This window comes from Sprattus sprattus, assembly GCF_963457725.1.
Source record: "Sprattus sprattus genome assembly, chromosome: 1".
Classification (NCBI taxonomy): domain Eukaryota; kingdom Metazoa; phylum Chordata; class Actinopteri; order Clupeiformes; family Clupeidae; genus Sprattus; species Sprattus sprattus.
Window position 1 is genome coordinate 9,133,487 of NC_137920.1, and position 26,408 is coordinate 9,159,894.

Sequence of the window (26,408 nt, forward strand, 5' to 3'; positions counted from 1 at the left end):
CGTTATAAAATAGGGGTTGTAGTTGAATCCCCAGAAAGGACTGTATAGCTGATTGAATGAATTGGTTACAATCGCCACAGGTCTGTCCGGTCAGAACAAGAATGGATGATGCCAAAGTCCAATGATGATGAAGGTTTATTGCACACACACATGAAGTGAAGAGATGATGAAGTGAACAGTGAACTGAATGAGACAATGAATATAATTATCGTTGTAAGCGACTTATATCCAATGAAGTTGACCCGTGTACTGAGTGGGACAATGATCCGTGAACTGAACCGTGGAATGACATGAATAACAAATATATACAAATATTACCATTATGCACAACAAGAATGAATATATATATACACGATGAAACAGACCAAGTAAAGAACACGCATATATACACAAACACTCACGTTCTCAATGACGCACGGCAAGTGAATGTCTCTGAATGATTAAATGAAAAGTCCAACAAGCTCCTTGATGCTCCTCTCTCCAGCTCTGCTCCCACACACTGGCCAGAGAGAAGGTCGGGCTTATATAGGGGGTGAGGGGCTGAGAGACATGTCAGGACATGCCTCAGGGGGAGTCTTGAAACTGTCCACTGAGTTATGTGGGGTTTCCTTTGAAACTGTCTTGGTGGTGGCCAAATAGACAGTGGCACTCTACTGTTTACGACCCCCACAGAACCTAGGGATCAGCTGATAGGCTGACCTCTGCCTGGACCCCAGGTACTGTGAGTGGCCTACACCGCAGGGTGCACTGCTGGATGCAGCTGGGAGAGCAGCCTTTTGTACAGCCGCCCCAACTTTGCGTAGAAAAGTTCCTTCCAGTAACTCCAGCCAGTTGCATCCTGTGGGGATGATGGGAGTCTGGCTGCAACGGGCCGCATGTAGGTTCGGTCCATGACCTGGATCTGCGCTGTCTGTATGCTGAGGGGGTATGGTTCGATGCAACCACACCTGATGAAGAAGAATGCGGCCGAGAAAGCTGCCGCCTGAAGTGTGAACAGTCAGCCATTCTGGGGATGACTGGGCTGCTGCGCCGTCTTCGGCACTCAGCACAGCCGTGCTGGTGCTTTCTGATGGCCTTTCTTCCCCCCAAGATCCAGAACCGTCGCCTTAGCTCAGCAAACACCCTCTCCGGGCCCAGATGCCTGAGCCGGCTGTCACCGTCCTGGATGATGAGTTTGGTGATGGGGTGATGAGGATCCAGCACTATGGGGTACACTGCGTCTTCCTCCAGGGTCTCACACCTGCGGAGCCGCCCCCCCACACGGATCAGCTGGGCCTTTGTGTCGAACTCTGGAGCCAACGTGTGCAGTCTGCTGGCTGCAGAGACAGGTCTCCCTGTTGACAGAAGGATGAATTCCTCCGGGAAGCAGTCTCTCTGAACTGTCCGGAGAAGAGCAAGCTCAGCTTGCCTGAAGTCCCCTGCTGTGGGGTCTGTGGGTGTGGCCGCCCCATGACATGCTCTGATAGAGGCCTCTAGCAGCTCTTGGTAGCTGCTGAAACCCCCTGCCCCTGGATGAGACTGAGCAGAGGTCACTGAGACGTTACCACTGAAGGATGACTTCCGCAGGTCAGCAGGCTTGTAGAGGAATGACTCGTCTCTACCTGCTGGCTTCTTCCTCCTCTTGCTGTGTGCCTTCGCACGGATGGACTCCTGACACAGCCGTGTCCTAGTGCCACCCCGGTGGACAAGGAAGGACTGCTGGAGTGCTTGATGTGGCAGGCAATCCACCTCCACTCTGACGGTTTCCTCCTCCTGTGACCTGACAGTGGCTGTGTCCTGCTTCAACCGTGTGATGTGCTTCACATTCGGGGGAGGCAGGACATCCATCTGCCAGGGCTGAGCCATGTGATGAAGCAGCTGAGCAGTTGGAGGATGAGTCCCAGTGAGTAGACACTGAGGGGTGGAGGACTGATGCAAAGGTACCTTGGCCGGGCCTTGCAGTGTCCAACCGAGGCGTGTCTTCAGTGCAGCCGGTCCACCTGGTGGGCCGAGTAGCACCCGCTCAACTGGGGTGATGAGATGAGGGTAGTCAGACCCGATGAGGAGCAGCGGTTGGGCCTGATGAAATGACTGCAGAGGCAGACCTCTGAGGTGGTGATAGGCCTTCTGCAGGGCTTCGAGCGGGTATGAGTGAGTGGATAAGCATAGCTCTGTTGAGGTGAAAGCTTGCTCTATCCTGAACCGCTTCTGAGGGTGACTGACTGATGCCACAGAGAAGGAGACTGACCTCCCTGGCACAGACCTGACGTCCTGACGGATGGTTCGGAGTGCCAGATTCTCACTCCGTCCGTGAAGACCCAGTTCCTGAGCCGCACTGTGAAGCATCATTGTGCGCTCGGAACCGTCATCTAGGATGGCGTACGTGTCCATCTTCTTGTTGCCATTGAACAGGCACACCTTCACCAGCTTCAGTAGCATGCGACTACCCCTCCTGGCAGGATCCAGGTAGTACGTCTCTGGCTGATGAATGGCGGTGGATGGCTTCTCTGGTCTGGCGTTCACCTCGTGCAGCACTTCCAGATGCGTCAGATTGCAGGTCTGGCATCTGGCCTTGAGGTAGCACTGCACTGTTGGATGATCCCTTCCACACCTTAAGCACCGTTTCCCATCCTTCATCCAGCTGACCTTCTGATCCTTGCACAGCTGTCTGAATGCTGTGCACTGGTTGAAGTAGTGCTGGATGCTGTCGCAGAATGGGCAGTACTTCGGTGGGTGCTCTGGCTTCCGTGGTGAGGGCTGCGCTGTCTCAGTGGGCTCGACTGCCTTAACAGGTGAGTCACACCCAAGCAGGACAGTGGTAGAACGCACGGCTGGGCTCTGGTTCCCCCTGGCGCCCCTCTGGCGGTCGGGTGGCTCTTCCAGCGGTGTTCTGGACGTGATGAATGGCACCTCATCCTGCTGCGTTGGCACCTGAAACGGTGGTGCGTGAGCAGACGGGCTGTACCCTGGACCCATAGGCATGCTCTGCACATGGTCAGTCAGCACAGCCACAATCTGTGGCGGCGGATGATGTGGGTGTGGCACCTGACGCGGCGATCTCTGCTCTGCTGCACTGACCATGTCGTGGTATGACACTGGCGGAGGTGGTGGCGGGAACGTGTCATCAGCTGGTTGGACCGTCAGTGGAGAATGATGAGACGTGGGCCACGGCACACCTTGCAGGTCATCCAATGGCTGAATGAATGCCTGACTGGTTGGCAGCGGCGTGGACGAGAAGTCAGGGACCTGAAGACTGGCTTTGGATACCCCACTGTCCGCGATGTGGAGTCGTCCTGATGGTGGAGCAGCGAAGCTGGTGGCTGGAGCTGGTGGTGCATCTGATGCACACGGTGAGAGGGCTTGCAACATCTGCAGTATATCCCTCCTGAACTGTTGGTTGTCATTCTTCATCTCCCTTAGGGCTGAAAGGAATGCCTCTTGAAGGTGGCTTGATGATGATTGTCCAGCAGGTGGAGCTAGTGAGTCCACATGACTGTGGCTGCTGGATGTGTGTGCCTGCTGAAGTTGTTGTCTTGGCATGGACATCCTCACTGTGGTAAATGTAAACTCCGGCGGAAGAAGGACCATATAAAATAGGGGTTGTAGTTGAATCCCCAGAAAGGACTGTATAGCTGATTGAATGAATTGGTTACAATCGCCACAGGTCTGTCCGGTCAGAACAAGAATGGATGATGCCAAAGTCCAATGATGATGAAGGTTTATTGCACACACACATGAAGTGAAGAGATGATGAAGTGAACAGTGAACTGAATGAGACAATGAATATAATTATCGTTGTAAGCGACTTATATCCAATGAAGTTGACCCGTGTACTGAGTGGGACAATGATCCGTGAACTGAACCGTGGAATGACATGAATAACAAATATATACAAATATTACCATTATGCACAACAAGAATGAATATATATATACACGATGAAACAGACCAAGTAAAGAACACGCATATATACACAAACACTCACGTTCTCAATGACGCACGGCAAGTGAATGTCTCTGAATGATTAAATGAAAAGTCCAACAAGCTCCTTGATGCTCCTCTCTCCAGCTCTGCTCCCACACACTGGCCAGAGAGAAGGTCGGGCTTATATAGGGGGTGAGGGGCTGAGAGACATGTCAGGACATGCCTCAGGGGGAGTCTTGAAACTGTCCACTGAGTTATGTGGGGTTTCCTTTGAAACTGTCTTGGTGGTGGCCAAATAGACAGTGGCACTCTACTGTTTACGACCCCCACAGAACCTAGGGATCAGCTGATAGGCTGACCTCTGCCTGGACCCCAGGTACTGTGAGTGGCCTACACCGCAGGGTGCACTGCTGGATGCAGCTGGGAGAGCAGCCTTTTGTACAATCGTACAATTCCGTAAAATCAGCATTTTACTGCATTTCCCCCTGATATTCCAACTGTATTTGTTTACTGTGTTTTTAATTGCACAGTAGTTACACTTTGATGTTAAACTGCAGTTAATTTCTACTTCGTTTGGCTTTCTAATGGTGGTATAAGGTAATGTGTGCTGTGTCCTAATTACTGCCATGGCTTAAAGTCCCATTCGTTTGATGGCATGTGTGTGTTGAAAATCGACCTGCATTGTCACCTGCTCTTCAGGTCTGGGCATTTCATGAAGCTGGTTTGATAACATGTGAATACCTTTTTGATATGTTAGCCCATGTAGGTTTGATTAATATAACCTTGTGCAGACTGAAGAAGAGGGTTTCTATAGCTGGGTAACTTCAGTAGTCACTAAGGAAGAACACATGGCTTAATGCAGGTGTTTACATGAGTCACTGATGATCAAGCTACTGATGGGTGTGTATGAAATGTAGGCTCCCATTAATATTTGTATATTGTCTATATGGATTCTTTACCTGAATGTTTACCGTAAATCCTCAAATAAAAACCGGGATTCAATTAGAAGCCGGGCTTCAGATAGTAGCCTTGTGCGTGGTCGATACCGACAAATAAAGACCGTGCCCCGAATACAGGCCGGGGGTAAAATAAAGTAGCCTATTTTACTGTAGCCTACCGGCATCAGTCCATCGGCACAAAGTAGAAATCCCAATTTAATTGAATGCATTTCATGATTACATGTTCTCCTCATGTTTAATGTTGTTGGCTAATTTCATGGGCTATTTGCATTAAAAAAATAAATTTTCCCACATAGGACTCCTAGGCGAATTTGTTGTTGTTCATGAAGGCACGTCTGGCAATTTGTTATTGTTAAGCCTAAATGCACGTATGGTAGCCTACTGCTGATTATCTGTAACGCTTTAGTTGGCTAGGTTACTTTGTCCAGAATGGATCATAAAGCAGTTGACTATGGCTCTAAGACGAAACTTTGATATTTAATTTAAAGATAAGGTGTATGCTGAAGAACATTCAGGAGAAAAGCAGTTTGACATTGACCCGAGACAAATTCGAATTCGGAAGAAGCAAAATAATTAACTGAATGCAGCCAAAAAGATCCCGACTAGCAGGTGGAGGTAGGAAGAAAGTTAGTTAGGAAACCTAAGGTTTTTTCAGTCCGTGATGAGCATATTTGTCTAGAAAAATGATTCAAAAACAAAGCTTTGGAAATCTTTTCCTCCGTGACTGACAGTGGAGACCACTATGTTTATTGTTACGTTGACACTGCACATAAAGCGCTACGCAATGTGGAGGAAATGTTGAACGCATGCAATGAATGATATTAGCCTACTGTAATTATGCCCATTATTTGATTTAAAAACAGGTAATAAAATTATATAACAGAAGGTAAGTAAGGGATAACGGCCGACGAGCTGTACAGTTCTACAAAGATAATGGACGATGCAGGGCAAAGAACTCCACGACGCGCAGCGAAGTCCATTATCTTTGTAGAACTGTACAGCTCGAAGGCCGTTATCCCGCTTATCTCCCGTTTACAACATCCAAAAAATGCTTTTATTATTATTATTATTATTTAGAATTTCCTTTATCTTTAGGAAACTTAATATGCCTAATAACCTGATGAATTCTTGACTGGAAGCCTAGTGCTCCCGTTAGATAAAGTAGTGAGTTTTTTTCAACAACAAAAAAACGTTACGTTGGTTGTCATTGGTAACCATTCAAGAGCATTGATATGGAACGGCGATTTAACTTTTCTACTGGGACTACGTCCAAGGTGTCCGTCTATACAAACTTAATGTACACCCCACTACCCAATCAGGAAATAGTATTTCGTTCCAGAGGGAGATAAGTAAGAAATAAAGGCCTGCCCCAAATAAAGGACGGTGCGCTGTGCAGCCTAAGTCATTACAAGCCCTGGCCACTATTTGAGGATTTACGGTATATTATTTCTAATTGTTTGTGGAAAGGCCTAAAGCCGAATGTGCCATCTCAAAAAGTACCAGAGGATCCAGTCAGATGGTGTGTTGTCCTGCTAATACATAATGTAGTATCACTTACTGATAGGCCTATATTTTAGATTTGATGAGTTTTAAACCAGATGTACATGATGAAGTCTTATTTCTTCGTATTTGAAACGTTTGATTAGGTAGAGTGAAATAAAAATTTAGTAAAATAAATAATAATTTGAGTTTTTTTCAAATATGTACGTATGTGTGGGATGGTTGGATGTGTGTATATACAATATATAATCGACAAGCAGCAGTTAGCAATTGTACAAAAAATAAGTAATGTTTGTACAGCATCCGAAATGGATGGCTTTAACAGTACCTCATAAGAATATTATCTACAGCTCAAAGATGTGCTGAGTATCTGTGAAAAGCGAGGGTCGCGTTTTCCCAGTAGCTACCGTCTAGCCCTGAGTTTGCACACACATCGTCACACGTAACCTGATGACCACACTACATTTCCCATAATGCAACACATTGTAGCTGTAGCCGCGGCAGCGTTTCAAAGCCGATTTACAGTCAGTTACAGCATGTTCCGGTAGGCTAACTTCTACAAACAACCACAACACACGTCAGTTCAATAAACTTCATTTATTTACTTAACAACATAGCGAACAGTGAGGTACCCACTGATTCAGTTACAGATTCCATTCCGTTCACAATACTTTCGTTTAGTCATTCAAACACACGCAACACAACACTCACGAGTCAACTGCAGGTCTCCTAGGTCCGTCCGCAAACTGGGCCGTGTGGAAACGCGAGCCACATTGGAGCTAGGTCCTTATTCTGTCCTGTGACAGTGTAATTGGGTTTTGCTAATGGAGAGGGGTGCTGAGTTGCCGTGAATACTTCCGTGTATGATTATTATTGCTTATGTGATGTATTTGAAGACTATTAGTGAATGAGGAAATGTGTATGAATATTTATATTTATTATGATGTGATATTATTATGCTAAATGTGGTTTCTATGGCTTTTGTAATGGTTGTTCTGTGAATATTGTATGTATGGATTTACCTATCCTGGTGAGTTCTCCCAATTAGTAATTGATTGGTTGGCTTATTTAAAGCTAGTGGGGAGACTGGGTAGAGAGATTCGGGGTTGCCAGTGTGTTACACGTCAGCTTGCTGTGAGGCTGTGTTTATTTACCCTGAACAGAAAGTGAGTTTTGTATTGCCTATGAAGGGCCGGTTTGATTTCTGTTTTTCCAAAGTATTTTCTTTATTATTCTTTTCGTTATTATTTTTGCACTTGCGCACTTGTAAAATAAACCGGCACTATTTTCTCACTTCAACTTGCTGAGCTGCGTCTTGCTTTATACCCTTGGAACCTTGGTTGTTGCGTCCCGTCCCGTGTGTGAATTGGGGGTGCAATACCGCCTTTTCCACAGTGTCAGAGATAAGAAGAGAGAAAGAGGACATGGGGGAGGGAGCATAGCATTGTCATTGCAAAGGTAAGACACAGAAAAACATGACTACCTCAATAAAACTGTCTCTGGACTCACTGTATTAATGGGGTAGTGGATGACGAGTTTATTTTCCTGACAGAATGTAATGAGTACAACAACATAAGGGAGACCTTCTCAAGAACAGAGTATATTTGCTCTGGGTTTACACAAATATAAAGAGAAGAAATATAATCATTCCTTGGTAATTTTGTTCACATGAATATGGTTTATTCCTGTTGTAATCTAAAGTAAGAATTAAAGATAAATCAAAGCAAACATCTTGAAAGACCACTTGAGAGCAGTGACAGTATTGTAAACAGGAATTCCAAAACAGTCCAGCTGTGTAAGAGCCAGGGTCTGTTTATTCCTTATGGTGGAAGGAAAGGTGACTGGGTAGATTCACCTACTACTCCCCTCTCATGCAGACACAGATCCAAGTCATATCATGTCTAAATAAGAACAACAATCCTGAAACATCATCTAAAACAGAATAACAAACACTTCTCCTCATTCTCTCCAAACTCTCAAATATCTGTGGGAAAATCTATCTCAATATGAGGGTGAATCTCATAGCAAGTATACAAATTGAAAATATGATATTGTTTATAGAAACCTCTACGAGGAAAATATATTAGATCCTGCTCAAGAACCATTGACATGACTGATTTACACAAACTAGAATGTAATTACAAACTGAATAATCTGGACTCTGTTGTACCTCCAATTTAACTAAATGAAAAAAATAAACAACTCAAAAACAAAGAAAAAGCATTAGGCTGACGGAAAACCTCCATCTCTCTCTCTCTCTCTCTCTCTGTGTCTCTCTCTCTCTATCACAGGTGTTGGAACTCTATATCTCTCTCTCTCTCTCTCTCTCTCTCTCTCTCTCTTTCACAGGTGTAGAAACTCTCTGTCTCTGAAACCCTCTCTTTAAAATACTGATGTTATTATGTCAATCATGTCTTTATTACAATAAATCATGACAGAGAGTCTGATCATCTCATTAATATAGGTGCATAAATGTTAGCATATTCGCTAATTATTCTGAAAGCTGTAACAGTTGACAGTTGGGTTGTTGTTTTTAATATGTTCTCTGATGTTAATTGGATTAATTACCTGGTGCAGACTGAGGAAGAGGGTTTCTATAGCTGGGTAACGTCAGTAGTCACTGGGCAGGAACACATGGCTGAATACAGATGTATCCATGAACCACTGATGATCAAGCTACTGATGGGGACGTATGGAATGTAGACATCCAGAAGAAAAGAGTGAAAATAACTTTAGCCAATGTGTGCTCTCAAGAGACACCAGAGGATCCGTGAAACTTTATAATTCTAAATATAGGGTACTTAATCAAAGCTGAGCAAAGTACAGTACTGTTGATCAGCTCACGACCTCTTATCCTTTCCTTTTTTATTATTTACATGATTTGTGTTTATTTCTGTTGTATTCTTTAACCATCCTATTATGTTCAAATTTTACTTGCATCTATTATGCTTGGGGTCAAGTTAACACACCTGGAAAAAGCAGACTCACATGTGAGAATGCTTTTCATAGACTTTAGTTCAGCTTTTAACACTATAATCCCACATTAACTCATCTGTAAACTGGACCAGCTGGGGCTCAACACCCCCCTTTGCAATTGGGTATTCAACCTCAGTGAGCGGCCACAAGCAGTACAAGTCCGCAACAACATCTCGAGCAGCATCACACTGAGCAGGGGCCCCACAAGGCTGTGTGCTCAGTCCCCTGCTCTTCACCCTGCTGACTCACGACTGCACACCAACCTACAGTACCAATCACATGGTGAAGTTTGCAGACAACATAACTCTGGTGGGTCTCATCACCAAGAACGATGAGACCCACAACAGGAAGGAGGTCAACCTTTTGACCACGTGGTGCAGAGACAACAACCCCTGATGAATGTCAGCAAAAACAATGGAGACTGTGGTTGACTTCAGGAGAAGCCACACTGAACACCCACCACTGACCATTGATGGTGCTGCTGTGGAGCGAGTGAGCAGCACTAAATTCCTGGGGATGCACATCAGTGAGGACCTCTCCTGGGCCACCAACTCTGCATCACTGGCGAAGAAAGCCCAGCGGCGCTCCCATACCAATCATGAACACTTTCTACCGGGGCACCATTGAAAGCATCCTGTCCAGCTGCATCACTGTGTGGGGCAGTAGCTGCACTGAACACAGCAGAAAAGCACTGCAACCCATAGTGAACACAGCTGGTAAGATCATTGGTGCCCCACTCCCTTCCTTGCAACACATATATACAGCCGCGGAAAAAATTAAGAGACCACTTCAAAATGATCAGTTTCTCTGGTTTTACTATTTATTGGTATGTGTTAAAGTAAAATGTACATTTTAGTTTTATTCTATAACCTACTGGCAACATTCCTACCAAATTTCAAATAAAAATATTGTCATTTAGATCATTTATTTGCAGAAAAATGACAATTGGTCAAAATAGCAAAAAAGATGCAGTGTCTTCAGATCTCGAATAATGCAAAGAAAACAAGCTCATATTCATTTTTAAACTGCACAATACTAATGCTTACACTTAGGAAGAGTTCAGAAATCAATATTTGGTGGAATAACCTTGATTTAAAATCACAACTTTCATGTGTCTTGGCATGCTCTCCACCAGTCTTTCACATTGCCGTTGGGTGACTTTATGCTACTCCTGGCGCAAGAATTCAAGCAGCTCGGCTTCTTTTCATGGCTTGTGACCATCCATCTTCCTCTTGATCACATTTCAGAGGTTTTTTATGGGATTCAGGTCTCGAAATTGGACTGGCCATGACAGGGTCCTGATCTGGTGGTACTCCATCCACACCTTTACTGGCCTGGCTGTGTGGCATAGAGCATTGCCCTGCTGGAAAAAACACTTCTCAGAGTTGGGGAACATTGTCAGAGCAAAAGGAAGCAAGTTTTTCTTCCGGGACAACGTTGTACTTTGCCTGGCTGAGGTTTGTAAAAGACCATAAGGATTGAAAAAAGCGGACTGGAGGGTCTTCTAGTTCATCTTCTCTGATGAGTCCAATTTTCAGCTTTGCCCAACACATGGTCGTCTGATGGTTAGACGGAGACCTGGAGAGGCCTACAAGCCAGAGAGTCTTGCACCTACTGTGAAATCGGACTCATCAGAGAAGACGAACTTAGAAGAACCTCCAGTCCGCTTTTTCAATCCTTATGGTCTTTTACAAACCTCAGCCAGGCAAAGTACAACGTTGTCCCGGAAGAAAAACTTGCTTCCTTTTGCTCTGACAATGTTCCCCAACTCTGAGAAGTGTTTTTTCCAGCAGGGCAATGCTCTATGCCACACAGCCAGGCCAGTAAAGGTGTGGATGGAGTACCACCAGATCAGGACCCTGTCATGGCCAGCCCAATTTCGAGACCTGAATCCCATAAAAAACCTCTGAAATGTGATCAAGAGGAAGATGGATGGTCACAAGCCATGAAAAGAAGCCGAGCTGCTTGAATTCTTGCGCCAGGAGTAGCATAAAGTCACCCAACGGCAATGTGAAAGACTGGTGGAGAGCATGCCAAGACACATGAAAGTTGTGATTTTAAATCAAGGTTATTCCACCAAATATTGATTTCTGAACTCTTCCTAAGTGTAAGCATTAGTATTGTGTAGTTTAAAAATGAATATGAGCTTGTTTTCTTTGCATTATTCGAGATCTGAAGACACTGCATCATTTTTGCTATTTTGACCAATTGTCATTTTTCTGCAAATAAATTATCTAAATGACAATATTTTTATTTGAAATTTGGTAGGAATGTTGCCAGTAGGTTATAGAATAAAACTAAAATGTACATTTTACTTTAACACATACCAATAAATAGTAAAACCAGAGAAACTGATAATTTTGAAGTGGTCTCTTAATTTTTTCCGCGGCTGTATTTGGGCAGTGGGCAGAGTGGGTTGGTCTGTATATACATGCTTGCTATTGTAATAGCTGTACAGGGCAGAGTAGGTTGGTCTATATATACATGCTGGCTATTGTAATAGCTATACATTGGTCAGTTGGTCTGTATACGTGATGGCTATTGTAATAGCTGCAGAGTGGTCAGAGGGGGTTTGTCGGACTAATTGCCGGCTTTATCGAGTATTCAGAGTGGGAAATCTTCATGTAGGCAGGACCTTAAAAAACATCTTTTAATGATAAGTCTTAAAACAGCAGAATAATTACATAGAATGTACATGGATCCCAGGACATGTTGGCACTGAGGAAAACAAAACAGTAGACGCACTTGCAAAGCGCAGTAGATCAGAGATCAAAGTAATTATTGAAGACGCCATGAACAAGATATGTATGAAGTATGCATTAGGAAGATAAAGGTAGACATTTATGCATCATTTAAAAGTAGGTCAATTCACAATAGTATATGCAGTTGGAGTCGGCAAGAGGAAACCTTGTTAACAATAGTGGTTTTAGTTTAATAGGTAAACATCAGTCTGGGCCATGTTTTTACCATGGGGACATTTTTTTATATTAAACACATGCTTTTGTAATTCAGGGCATATGCGAAAAAGCTGAAGTGGCAAAATGTGGGTTTGCATTAAACAGCCAACTGAGGTTACCATCTGGGCTTGGGGTTTCAGTTTTCCAACGTTCCCAATGGTATTCACACCCCAGTCCAATAGATGGCGGTACTGTGCTAAAACATCAGCCTGCTAACAGACTGAAAAGAAAAAGAAAAGAAGAACTCGAGTGTAAAACGAAGCTCACGGATGACTCCTCGGTTTGATAAGTAGAAATTGTTGGTATTATTGTCGTATAAGCCTGCATTCCCCGCAGGCGAACGTTAATCGTAATACTTCTAAATCCCGAGGCGTTTAAAGAAACCAAAGAAGGCTGAAGGAGAAGTTTAAAAGCGAGAGTATGGGACTGTTACCGCGACTGACCAATGCCTAACAACTTTGTGTGGAGTTCCCTATTTATTAGGTAAGTCAAGTTGTGATATAATACTTATATGCCATGATAACTTGGGCTATGCAATACACAAATCTGATGTGTGTAAAGTTAACGAGGGGAGCTCATAAGCTCCTAGATGCCTAACAGCTCCGTGAGTAAAAGTTCGGTTTTGGAAAAGTTTTCCACGTCACATGTGCCTGGTGTGCTGCTAACTACTTCAGCTGAATACAGCGTTTAAGCTATATTGTATCTACACATTTAAGATGGATAGACTTCTGTAAAACAGGGCATACCAGTGCATGCAAGGCAAACACGTTTCAGAATCCAAAATAAGTAGTAAAAGATGAAAACATTTAGTGCAATTCAGTGCATGCAGACAAAGGAAAAGGGGAGGTGTCTGCGTGTCTCTGTGTGTGTGTGTGTTTGTGTGTGCGTGTTTGTGTGTGCGTGCGTGCGTGTGTGTGTGTGTGTGTCTTGTGTCGTTGTCTGTCTGAACGGGGAGAGTTGTGTAAATACTGATATATTGAAAGATAGAGAGATATACAGTATGCAATGTGAAACTGGCAGGGTGATAAGGAGTTCAAGATAGATAGATAGATATTCACTATTTTGTGCACTCTTCTCTTCTACAAACAGCCATCTTTCTTCTCTGACAACCATGGAAGTGAAATTTTATATTTCAAGTGCATGATTAAGATGTTAATTCACACCAATATATTTCTGACCACAAAACAATGGAACACGATAACTGTTGAATGTGATCTTGTTTGAATCACTCAAAAAACACAAACGCACTCACTCACTCACACACACACTTATTACTCTTGTTTGAATTACCCACAAAGCACTCACACACACACACACACACACACACACACACACTCACTCACTCATTACTCTTGTTTGAATTACCCACAAAGCACTCACACACTCACAGTCATTACTCTTGGTTGAATTACTCACAAAGCACACACACACACACACACACACACACTCATTACTCTTGTTTGAATAACTCACAAAGCACTCACAAAGCACACACACACACACACACACACACACACACACACACACACACACACACTCATTACTCTTGGTTGAATTACTCACAAAGCACGCACGCACACGCACACTCACAGACATTCATAACTCTTGTTTGAATTACTCACAAAGCACACACACACACACACACACACACACACACACTAAAACTCTCTCTCTCATACAATCACACCCTCTATCTCATACACTCTCACACACTCATTAGCCTTGTTTAAATTACTCACAAAGCACACACACACACACACACACACAACCACACACACACACACACACACACACAACCACACACACACACACACACACACACACACTCACACTCACACTCACAAACACTCATTACTCTTGTTTGAATAACTCACAAAGCACTCACACACACACACTTACACACAATCATTACTCTTGTCTGAATTACTCACAAAGCATGCACGCACGCACACACACTCACCAGGCTTTTAGCTAGACATGCGTCCGTGCGTCTTTTGGACGCACTGTTCTAAAATAATAAGAAATTGGACGCACTACTTTTAGGCAGACGCCCTACAGACGCCTTAAGTTTTTCGTCCCTTTTTTCACTCAGTCAAACTTTTTTTAAACGTGTTCACAATAACTCTCAACATTGTTCAAACGTTAATGAGCCTAATCACGTTGCAACACGTAAAACAACAGTTTACCGCTATTAGGGGTGGCGAGCCGCATGCAGCTCTTTGCCGGCTGACGTGTGGCTCGGCTCCAGCGCGAGTGCTGCTCACTGACTTTCCTCTTGGTGTACAGAATTTTCATATTGTAAAATAAACATCTAAAATGCATATTTTGCACGAAATACAGACAAAAAGCTGTCCGATTTGAATGGGGAATTTATTCATGTATATTGTGTGATCACGCGATCTTGAGAGATGTCTTCAAGTAACGTTAATGTTCCAAACATGAAACATTCTAATGTGTGCACCCAGTCGCAGAGAGTTACTAGCCAGAATAGCAGTAGCTACTAAAATAATGCCATGGATCCAGCAAAGCTTAAAGCTAAACGAAAATATGAAGATAAACACCGCACGTTCTTGCCTGAATGGAAGGAATTATTTGCGGAGCGAAATGGATAACCCCTCTGCTTAATATGCCAGACGTCACCGTCGCATTTTAAAGCCTCAAACTTGGTGCGCCTGACAGCGCCTTCTCTCCACACACAATGCTAACATAGCCCAGGAGTTCCTAAAGGCACAGAGCTGTGCAAGCACAAGGTACATACTTTGAATTGAAACGTCAGTCAGAGAAACAGACTCGGCTTTTTTTTTAATGTACGAAGTACTCTGAAACGGTCACGTTGGCATCGTATCATTTGTCATGGAATATTGCTCGAGCAAAAAAAGTCATATAGTGAGGGAGTTTGAAAATTGAACAGAGGATAGCTGACATTAACTATAATTAGCACCTATCTCAGCAGATGTCTTCAATATGTTTATTTTTGTGCCATATTTTAAATCTACATGTGTTAATTTCTCTTCCTAAAACCCACTAGAGGACACTATTTAAAAGGTTATTTTCAAAAAAAGGGAGGCAACTGCTGTGATTAGGCTCTTCTCCAGGCACAGTCTGTTTCTCTGCTTTGTTTTGATCACAGTCATTGCAGAGAAGGAGTCCTCACATAAATATGTGGAGGCAAAGGGTATAGCTGCTCCTAAGCTTTCTCTCCCAGGTCAGGGTGCTCCTGCTTCACACATATCCAAAACAAAATCTCAGCGGATGTCTTCAATATGTTTATGCCATATAATAAATCTAAATTAGTTAATTTGTCTTCCTTAAACCCACTAGAGGACACTATTTAAAAGGTTATTTTCAAAAAAAAATCTTATGGGGGAGCATGCCCCCAGACCCCCCTAGTTTTGCTGGGTCACCGGGGCTTCGCCGCCTTAGGTTCAATTACAAAATGGACCCCCACTCAAAAAATCCTAGCTAAAAGCCTGACACTCACACAATTACAATTTCTCTTGTTTGATTACTCACAAAATCGTTATTGTGTGACATCACACAGGTATCAAATGAAAGAGCTTACCATGTGTGGTGACCTAATTCAAGCCTTTTGCTTCACAATGACGCCATAAATTAGCTTGTGTGTGTTGACCTTATTCTAACCTTTTGCTTCACAATGACGCCAGTAATAAGCTTGTGTGTGAGTGTGTGGTGACCTTATTCTGACCTTTTGCATCACAATGACGCCAGTAATAAGCTTGTGTGTGAGTGTGTGGTGACCTTATTCTAACCTTTTGCTTCACAATGACGCCAGTAATTAGCTTGTGTGTGTGGTGACCTTATTCTAACCTTTTGCATCACAATGACGCCAGTAATGTTCTTCAGGAACAAAGCATATAGGAGTGATCATATCGTGAAAACATACAATTAAATGAGGTCACAATCATTGGTGATTATATAGCCTTGGACAGCTAAAAGCGAATCACCCTACCAAATGTACCTAGCGGCAGATAAAAGCTAATCACCCACCAAAATGTGCCTAGCGGCAGATATAAGCTAATCACGACTTTGTTCAAGGAAGCGAACAGGTGCAGGTCACCGCCACCAAACAAGCAAGCTTCATCAATTTGCTTATGGTGAGTAGCAACAGGGCTTGAGACTAACTTTTTGGCTGAGGAGCACTGTGCTCCTCACCCAGAAAAATTAGGAGCACCAGCAAATATCTAGGCGCACCACTATAAAAAGTTGGCCAAGCCAAATAATACTACTATTGATCAATGTAAGCAACCTTGAATAACATGTTTGAACAGATTATAAAAGGCATGACCTTGCTAAGGCCTACATTGATAGGTGGAAAATAATTGCATGGTATTTTAGGTGATTTAGATGGTAGGGGAAGCAGGGCAAATCACACTATTTGTAATAACCAAATTATTTTATGTTAAGAAAAAACAACAACGTTCAGTCAGTCAGTGCGTGCACATGATGGCAGTACTCCGATTTCGGCCAAACCCCGATTTCTCTCTCCATGGGGTCTCCACGGGGGGTTAACTGCGTTATCTCACGGCACATGGCAGTGACAAATCCAGATCTTGGCCACGTCAGTTCAAATGTGGAATGTTTACAAGCGGGCATCTGCTACCGTTGATTGTACAGTACATAAGTTGTGAAATGAAACAAAAACACACCACAGTTAAAGTTGTATTAGTATTGATTGATTTACATCGATTTGAATGGATTACATGACTAACAAGTGGTGGAAAAGTAATATGAAAATATTTGTTCACTGAATTAGCTCGAGGATAAGTGAGGACCCAGTCTCACTGTCTGCGGGCGATCTGTTAGGAAATCCTTTATCCACATACACAAGCTGTAGCTGAGGCCCAGATCAAGGAGTTTGGTGATCAGCCAGTTGGGGACGATGGTTTTAAAAGCCGAGCTGTAATCTATGAAGAGTAGTCTCACATATGTCTCCTTCTTGTCCAGGTGTGTCAGCGTTGAATGGAGGGCTGTGACGATAGCGTCCTCAGTGGACCTTTCCCTGTAAGCATACGGATGTTGGTCCAGGGGGCGAGGGAGGGAACCCTTAACGAGCTTTGCCGCCAGCCTCTCAAAGCACTTGGCGATGATGGAAGTGAGCTCCACAGGTCTATAGTCATTTAAGGTGCTAATGTTACTTTGCTTGGGCACAGGTATAATAGTTGCTGTTTTAAAACAGGTTGGTGCGGCCGCTTTGGCTAAAGACATATTAAAAATGATGATCAAGCTGCAGATGGGTGTATGAAATGTAGGCTCCTATTCATATTATGATGGTGTCTATATGGCTTCTTTACCTGATGATCAATCATAAAATAAAGAGGGTTTCTATATCTGGATAACTTCGGTAGTCATTTGTCATATCACATTATGTTATATACTATTAGTACAAACATTCACAGACACATGCAGTCGTGGCCAAAGGTTTTGAGAATGACAGAAATATACATTTTCACAAAGTTTGCTGCTACAACAATTTATGTCAATATTCTAACGCACATTCGGCTCAGCTGTCAGACATGTCAGTATTTTAAATGTTTATTACCTAGCCTTCATCCCCTTTGATGCTCAGATTTGTAACCCCTAAAAAAATAAATCGTTTGTACGGTCTGAAAAATGTGCGCGGTTTGAAAAATCTATTGCGCGGCCACTTCGACTGGCCTGCGTGGCCGCACTCGTGCGCAGCTTAGAGGGAACATTGGAAGGGACGGACAACAGTAAAACTATACTGTAGGTCTTTGTTTAACTATATCATCCTTTGGATTTCCTTTGCAGAACAGGACTGAATGGACTGGTGCTGACATGCTCTGAAGGAGTTTGTATGTAATTTTCTACAAGCTTACTGTAGAAGTGTAAGTCTCCAACAGTACATCTATACTGTAATTCGTTGTTTGCACATGTTCCCTATATAAGTCTTGCATTAAATAAAGGTTTGACTGGATTTTCTTTTAAAAACAGAACTGAAGTCGGAAATGTCAGGATCTGCTGAACCATCACAACTGCTCACGTCAGTTAAGGAGGAGATCAAAGAAGAAGAATTTGACGATTTCCTGCAAGAGTATCTGTCTGCAATTCGGAAAGTGGAAGAAAAGCCTGGACTAGAACCTGACTGTAAGACTGAAATATGCACATCACCAGCCTTGACCCACGAAGAAGAAGAGTATTCACCATTGGAAATTACACAGGAGGAAACATCTGATTTGACAGACTATGGTCACAATGACTCTACAGGTACGTTGCACATTAGTTTGTATCATGAAAACTTGAACAATATGATAGTTAATATGAAGTGAATATGATCTCATGTAATGTGAACCTTCAAGGGAACTAAGAGGGTTTCTGCCTATAGTAGCTTTTTAACTATTTGTCTCTAGCATAAGGAAACTATGGCGTCAGATTAATGCCAAAACTTGCACGCCCGATACATCTATTCAAGCGACTTTCAGGTTTTCGCGAGCGTGAAATTCGACTGCGCACTCAATTTTAGCATCTGCAATATCAAATGCAACCATTGCGAGCGCAGAGACTGACATGCCCTCTCTCGAAAGCTTGGGCTGCTCTCTCGAGTTTCTCATATGCTTGCGCGAAAGCTGGATCTGCCCGCGCAAAAGCTGAATCTGCCCGCGCGAATGAAGGACTTTTGGCACTGCGTGGGCGGGAACTTATGGAGGACGGGCTCTTTTAGACGTATCAGTGTTCTCAATGTGGAAAGACCTTTAATCAAACGGATAATCTCAAGATACACCTGATGATCCATACTGGATTAAAGCCACATTAGTGTACCTAATGGTGCTATACGGTAATGCACAGTCTGTCCCAGCCACTGCCATTCCATCCATTCGTGTAGTGTACAGTGTGTGAAGGATTGACAACTGCATTGAAGTTAACATGATGTTAGAAATTTGACTGATATCCACAAGTAAGGTGGATATATGCCTGTTATCTCTTTAAAAGATAAATCATCTTCTGACATAGTATGTAATTCTATTGTGATATTGAACATGTAAAATATTGCTGAGTCCATCTGCATTCAGCCATTCAACTTGCTTATTAGTCATCGTTAAATTATGGTTTGACTTAATTTTCTTTGAAAAACAGAAATGAAGTCCGAAATATCTGGATCTGCTGAACCATCACAACTGCTCACGTCAGTGAAGGAGGAGATCAAAGAAGAAGAATTTGATGATTTCCTGCAGGAGTATCTGTGTGCAATTCCGAAAGTGGAAGAAAAGCTTGAACTGGAACTTGACTGTAAGACTGAAATAAACACATCACCAACCTTTACCCACAAAGAAGAAGAGTATTTGCCATTGGAAATTAAACAGGAGGAATCATCTGATTTGAGAAAATATGGTCACAATGACTCTACTCCTGCAGGTAAGTTGCACATAAGGTTGTATCATAAAAAATCTTGAAAAATATGATAGTTAATATGAATTTGACATCATGTTAATATGAAGCTGCAAGAGCACCCAGAGGGTTTCTGCCTATCGTAGCTTTTAAACTATCTTTCTCTAGCTTGAGGAGACCTGTTCACATTTGGCCGCTGCTAGTGTGTGTTGACATTAACTCATATTAATATCTGTGAATTTTAACTTGTCTCAATATGAAGACGCATAGGCAACCAAGGGTTTCTACCTTTTCTACATATTGTCATTTGACTAGTTAAATTGAGGAGACTGCAACATCAGCTATACAGTTCTCTCCACAATTTTTGGCACGCCTAGTGAATATGAGCAAAACATTTTATGAAAAAATATGTCTTTGCTGTTTAACTGTCTGGTCTTTCACTCAAAATATTCACAAAAATCTTACCTTTTCATTGAAGTAAAATGCTAATGTAATTCATAGAGGAGATAAAGGATATTATTTTAAAAATATGTTCTAATGTTATAGGACAACTTCAACGGATCTCTTCGGGAAAAAGAAGTTCAGGGGAAAGAGGAAAGAAAGTCCTCAGACATCAGCAATCAAATACAAGGAAGAAAAAACATGAATGCTCCCAGTGTTTCAAAACCTTTGCTGCACCTTCTGCTCTTGCAATTCATCAACGAACACACACAGGGGAAAAGCCCCATCAATGTTCTCAGTGTAGAAAGGCCTTTACTAGAATGGGTCAACTCAAAACACACCAGAGAATTCACACTGGGGTAAAGCCATATCAGTGTTCTCAGTGTGGAAAAACCTTTAGTCAAAAGGGTTCTCTCGACAAACACCAGATGATCCACACTGGGGAAAAGCCATATCAGTGTTCTCAGTGTGGAAAGGCCTTTAGTCAAAAGAATCATCTCAAGACACACCAGAGGATCCATACTGGGGAAAAGCCGTATCAGTGTTCTCATTGTGAAAAGGCCTTTACTGAAATGGGTGGTCTAAAAATACACCAGCAGATCCATACTGGGGAAAAGCCACATCAGTGTTCTCAGTGTGAAAAAACCTTTAGTCAAAAGGGTTATCTCAAGATACACCAGCGGATCCACACCGGAGAAAAGCCATATCAGTGTTCTTTGTGTGAAAAAACCTTTAGTCAAAAGGGTGATCTCAAGATACACCAGAGGATCCACACCGGAGAAAAGCCATATCATTGTTCTCAGTGTGGAAAGGCCTTTAGTCAAAAGGGTGATCTCAAGAAACACCAGATGATCCATACTGGGGAAAAGCCATATCAGTGTTCTCATTGTGAAAAGGCCTTTACTGTAATGGGTGGTCTAAAAATACACCAGCAGATCCATACTGGGGAAAAGCCACATCAGTGTTCTCAGTGTGAAAAAACCTTTAGTCAAAAGGGTAATCTCAAGATACACCAGCGGATCCACACCGGAGAAAAGCCATATCAGTGTTCTCAGTGTGAAAAAACCTTTAGTCAAAAGGGTGAGCTCAAGAAACACCAGATGATCCATACTGGGGAAAAGCCATATCAGTGTTCTCATTGTGAAAAGCCATATCAGTTATCTCAGTGTGAAAAAACCTTTAGTCAAAAGGGTGATCTCAAGATACACCAGAGGATCCACACCGGAGAAAAGCCATATCATTTTTCTCAGTGTGGAAAGGCCTTTAGTCAAAAGGGTGATCTCAAGAAACACCAGCGGATCCACACCGGAGAAAAGCCATATCAGTGTTCTCAGTGTGAAAAAACCTTTAGTCAAAAGGGTGATCTCAAGATACACCAGAGGATCCACACCGGAGAAAAGCCATATCATTGTTCTCAGTGTGGAAAGGCCTTTAGTCAAAAGGGTGATCTCAAGAAACACCAGATGATCCATATTGGGGAAAAGCCATATCAGTGTTCTCATTGTGAAAAGGCCTTTACTGAAATGGGTGGTCTAAAAATACACCAGCAGATCCATACTGGGGAAAAGCCACATCAGTGTTCTCAGTGTGAAAAGGCCTTTACTTCAATGGGATATCTCAAGAAACACCAGATGATCCACACTGGGGGAAAGCCATATCAGTGTTCTCAGTGTGAAAAAACCTTTAGTCAAAAGGGTAATCTCAAGATACACCAGCGGATCCACACTGGAGAAAAGCCATATCAGTGTTCTCAGTGTGGAAAAACCTTTAGTCAAAAGGGTTATCTCAAGATACACCAGAGGATCCACACTGGAGAAAAGCCATATCAATGTTCTCAGTGTGGAAAGGCCTTCAGTCACAAGGGTAATCTCAAGACACACCAGATGTCACATACCAGGGAAAATCCACATCATTGTTCTCAGTGTGGAAAAGCCTTTTGTCAAGAATCTGATCTCAAGAAACACCAGAGACTCGATACTGGAGAAAAGCCACATCACTGATCTCAATGTGGAAAGAGTTTCAAAAGTAGCAGTCAACTAAGAATCCACCAGATGACACATACTGGAGAAAAGCCACATCACTGTTCTCAGTGTGGAAAGGCCTTTAGTCAAAAGGTTCATCTCAAGAAACACCGGAGGATCCACACTTGGGATTAGCCGTATCAATTTATTTTACGTGGGAAGGGATTTAGATATATCTCCGATATCACCTTGATGTTAAACTGCAATTTATTTTAATTTCGTTTGGCTTCCTAATGGTGGTATAAGGTAATGTGTGGTGTGTCCTTATTACTGCCATTGCTTCAAGTCCCATTCGTTTGATGTCATGTGTGATGGACTGACGATAATGCCGAAGTTATTGTGAGATTAGAATTTAGTGAACAACATCCCTGGATCTACATATGGTATACTTTTATTAAATATATAGCAAAAATAAGACCGATATACACTCATCCCCTGATCAGGGTCGTGACAGCATTCTCAGGAAGGTCCCAACTCCTGACTCGGGTCTCCTTTGAAAATCGACCTGCATTGAAACCTGCTCTGCAGGTCTGGGCATTTTATGTAGCTGGTTTGATAACTTGTGAATACCTTTTTGATATGTTCTCCCATGTAGGTTTGATTAATAACCTGGTGCAGACTGAAGAAGAGGGTTTCTATAGCTGGGTAACTTCAGTAGTCACTGAGGAAGAACCCATGGCTTAATGCAGGCGTTTACATGAGTCATTGATGATCAAGCTACTGATGGGTGTGTATGAAATGTAGGCTCCCATTAATATTTATTGACTTTATGGATTCTTTACCTGAATGTTTATATTACTTCTTATTGTTTGTGGAAAGGCCTTAAGCCGAATGTGCCATCTCAAAAAGTACGAGAGTATACAGTCAGATGGTGTGCTGTCCTGCTAATACATGATGTAGTATCACTTACTGAAATCTTTTGGATTTGAGGAGTTTTAAACCAGATGTGATGTACATGATGAAGTCTTATTTCTTCATATTTGAAATGTTTGATTAGGTAGAGATTGAAATAAAAATTGAGTAAAAGAAATAATAATTTCAGTGTTTTTTTTTTCCAAATATGTATGTGAGGAATGGGGGGGGATGTGTGTGTGTACAATATATAATCGACAAGCAAGCAGTAAGCGCTTGTACAAAAAAAAGTCATGTTTTTACACCATCTGAAATGGATGGCCTTAACAGCACCTCATATGAAGATTCTCTACAGCTCAAAGATGTGCTGAGTGTCAGAGATGGGGATGAAAGAAAGAGGACATGGGGAGGGAGCATAGCATTGTCATTGAAAAGGGTAGACACAGAAAAACATGACTACCTCGAGAAAACAGTCTCTGCACTCACTGTATTAATGGGGTAGTGGATGAAGAGTTTCTTTTCCTGACAGAATGTAATGAGGACAGAGGACATTTGCTCTGGGTTTACAAAAATATAAAAAGAGGAAATATATCCATTCTTTGGTCATTTTGTTCACATGAATATGGTTTATTCCTGTTGTAATCTTAAAGTAAGAATTAAAGATAAATCAAAGCAAACATCTTCAAAGTCCACTTGAGAGCTATGACAGTATTGTAAACAAAAATTTCAAAACAGTTACTCCAGTTGTGTAAAAGCCTGGGTCTGTTCATTCTTTATGGTGGAAGGAAAGGTGACTCTCTGGGTAGATTCACCTACTGCTTCCCTCTCATGCAGTCACAGATCCAAGTCATATTAAGTCATATTAAAAGAACAACAACCCTGATACATCATCTAAAAAAGAATAACAAACACCTCTCCTCATTCTCCACAAACTCTCAAATGTATGTGGAAAAATGTCTCATTTTGAGGGTGAACCTAATAGCAAGGATACAACTTGAAAATATGATATTGTTTTAAGAAACCTCCTAAAAGGAAAATAAATTAGATCCTGCTCAAGAACCATTGACTTGATTGATTTACACAAAAAAGAAACTAAGTGCAAACTGAATAATCTGGACCTTGCTGTATCTCCAACTGTCAATCATTTATTATCTTTAATTACAAAAAATGTATTACAAAAAATCATGACACAATGTCTCATAATCTCATTAATATAGCAGCATAAATCTTCGCTAATTATGCTGATAGATCTAACAGTTGACAGTGTTGATGTTTTTGATATGTTATCTGGTGTACGTTGGATTAATAACCAGATGCAGACTGAGGAAGAGGGTTTCTATAGCTGGGTAACTTCAGTAGTCACTGGGCAGGAACACATGGCTGAATACAGATGAATCCATAAACCACTTAAGATCAAGCTACTGATTGGGACGTAGGACACCTTTAGCCAATGTGTGCTTTCAAGAGGCACCAGAGGATACGTGAAACTTTATAATTCTTAATATAGGGTACTTTATTAAAGCTGATCAAAGAATAGTACTCTTCCATTCCTTTTTTATCATTAACATGATTTGTGTTTATTTCTGTTGTATTGTTTAATCCTCCTGTTACGTTCAAATTTAAACTCACATCTATTATGCTTAGGGTCAATTTGACACACCTGTAAAAAAGCAGACTCGCACGTGAGAATGTTTTTCATAGACTTTAGTTCAGCTTTTAATACTATAATCCCACATCAACTCATCTGTAAACTGGACCAGCTGGGGCTCAACACCCCCCTTTGCAATTGGGTATTGGACCTCAGTGAGCGGCCACAAGCAGTACAAGTCGGTAAGAACACCTGGAGCAGCCTCACACTCAGCACAGGGGCCCCACAAGGCTGTGTGCTCAGTCCCCTGCTCTTCACCCTGCTGACTCACGACTGCACACCAACCTACAGTGCCAATCTCATGGTGAAGTTTGCAGACGACACAACTCTGGTGGGTCTCATTACCAAGAACAATGAGACCCACTACAGGAAGGAGGTCAACCTTTTGACCACGTGGTGCAGAGACAACAACCTCCTGATGAATGTCAGCAAAAACAATGGAGACTGTGGTTGACTTCAGGAGAAGCCACACTGAACACCCACCACTGACCATTGATGGTGCTGCTGTGGAGCGAGTGAGCATGATGAGTTCTAGTATGAGCGATATAGGTTAGGCTGGCTTTTCATTAAGACTTTATTTATCACAGTATTAGTAAGTCATTCCCTCTTAAACAAATATTGGTTAGGCTAGCTATCATTGAGACTTTAGTGACACAGTATTAATAATGCATTCTCTTCTTAAACAGATATTCAGAGCTTTTCGGCAGGTCTGTGAGTAGAAAAAAAAATCCCATTTCATTGTGCCTGTTAGTTTTAAAATGCAGTTTTAGAAAGTACTTACTCTGTCTGTTCAGTTTTAAATGCAGTTTTAGAAAGTGCTTACTCTGTCTGTTCAGTTTTAAAATGCAGTTTTAGAAAGTGCTTACTCTGTCTGTTCAGTTTTAAAATGCAGTTTTAGAAAGTGCTTACTCTGTCTGTTCAGTTTTAAAATGCAGTTTTAGAAAGTGCTTACTCTGTCTGTTCAGTTTTAAAATGCAGTTTTAGAAAGTGCTTACTCTGTCTGTTCAGTTTTAAAATGCAGTTTTAGAAAGTGCTTACTCTGTCTGTTCAGTTTTAGAAAGTGCTTACTCTGTCTGTTCAGTTTTAAAATGCAGTTTTAGAAAGTGCTTACTCTGTCTGTTCAGTTTTAGAAAGTGCTTACTCTGTCTGTTCAGTTTTAAAATGCAGTTTTAGAAAGTGCTTACTCTGTCTGTTCAGTTTTGAAACGCTGCATCATTACATGTTTTGAAACGCTGCATCATTACATGTTTTGAAATGCTGTGTCATCATTACATGTTTTAAAATGCTGTGTCATTATGTGTGCAGATTTTTCTAAATCATCACATTGGCCCAGGAGAGGCTAAAGGAACAGGACCAGAAGCTGCTGAGAAGAACCAGTTCTGATGCAGAGATCTTAGAACTTGAGCTTAGTACACCATGACTGCATTTAGAGTGGGGCAGAGATCACAACTACAGCGAGACAGGGATCATCATGACAGCAACCACCTCTACCCATCCGCACTACAGAGAGACAGAGCTCACCATGACGGCAACCGTCTCTGCCCTTCCTCTCCTCTCTTCTCCTCTATTCCTCTCTCCTCTATTCTCTCTCCTCTATTCTCTCTCCTCTCTCTTCTCCTCTATTCTCTCCTCTCCTCTCACTTCTCCTCTCCTCTATTCTCTCTCCTCTCTCTTCTCCTCTATTCTCTCCTATCTTCCTCCCTTTTATCTTCTCCTCTATTATCTTCTCTCTTTTCTCCTCTCCTCCTCTTCTCTCTTCTCCTCTCCTCTCCTCTGTTCCTCTCCC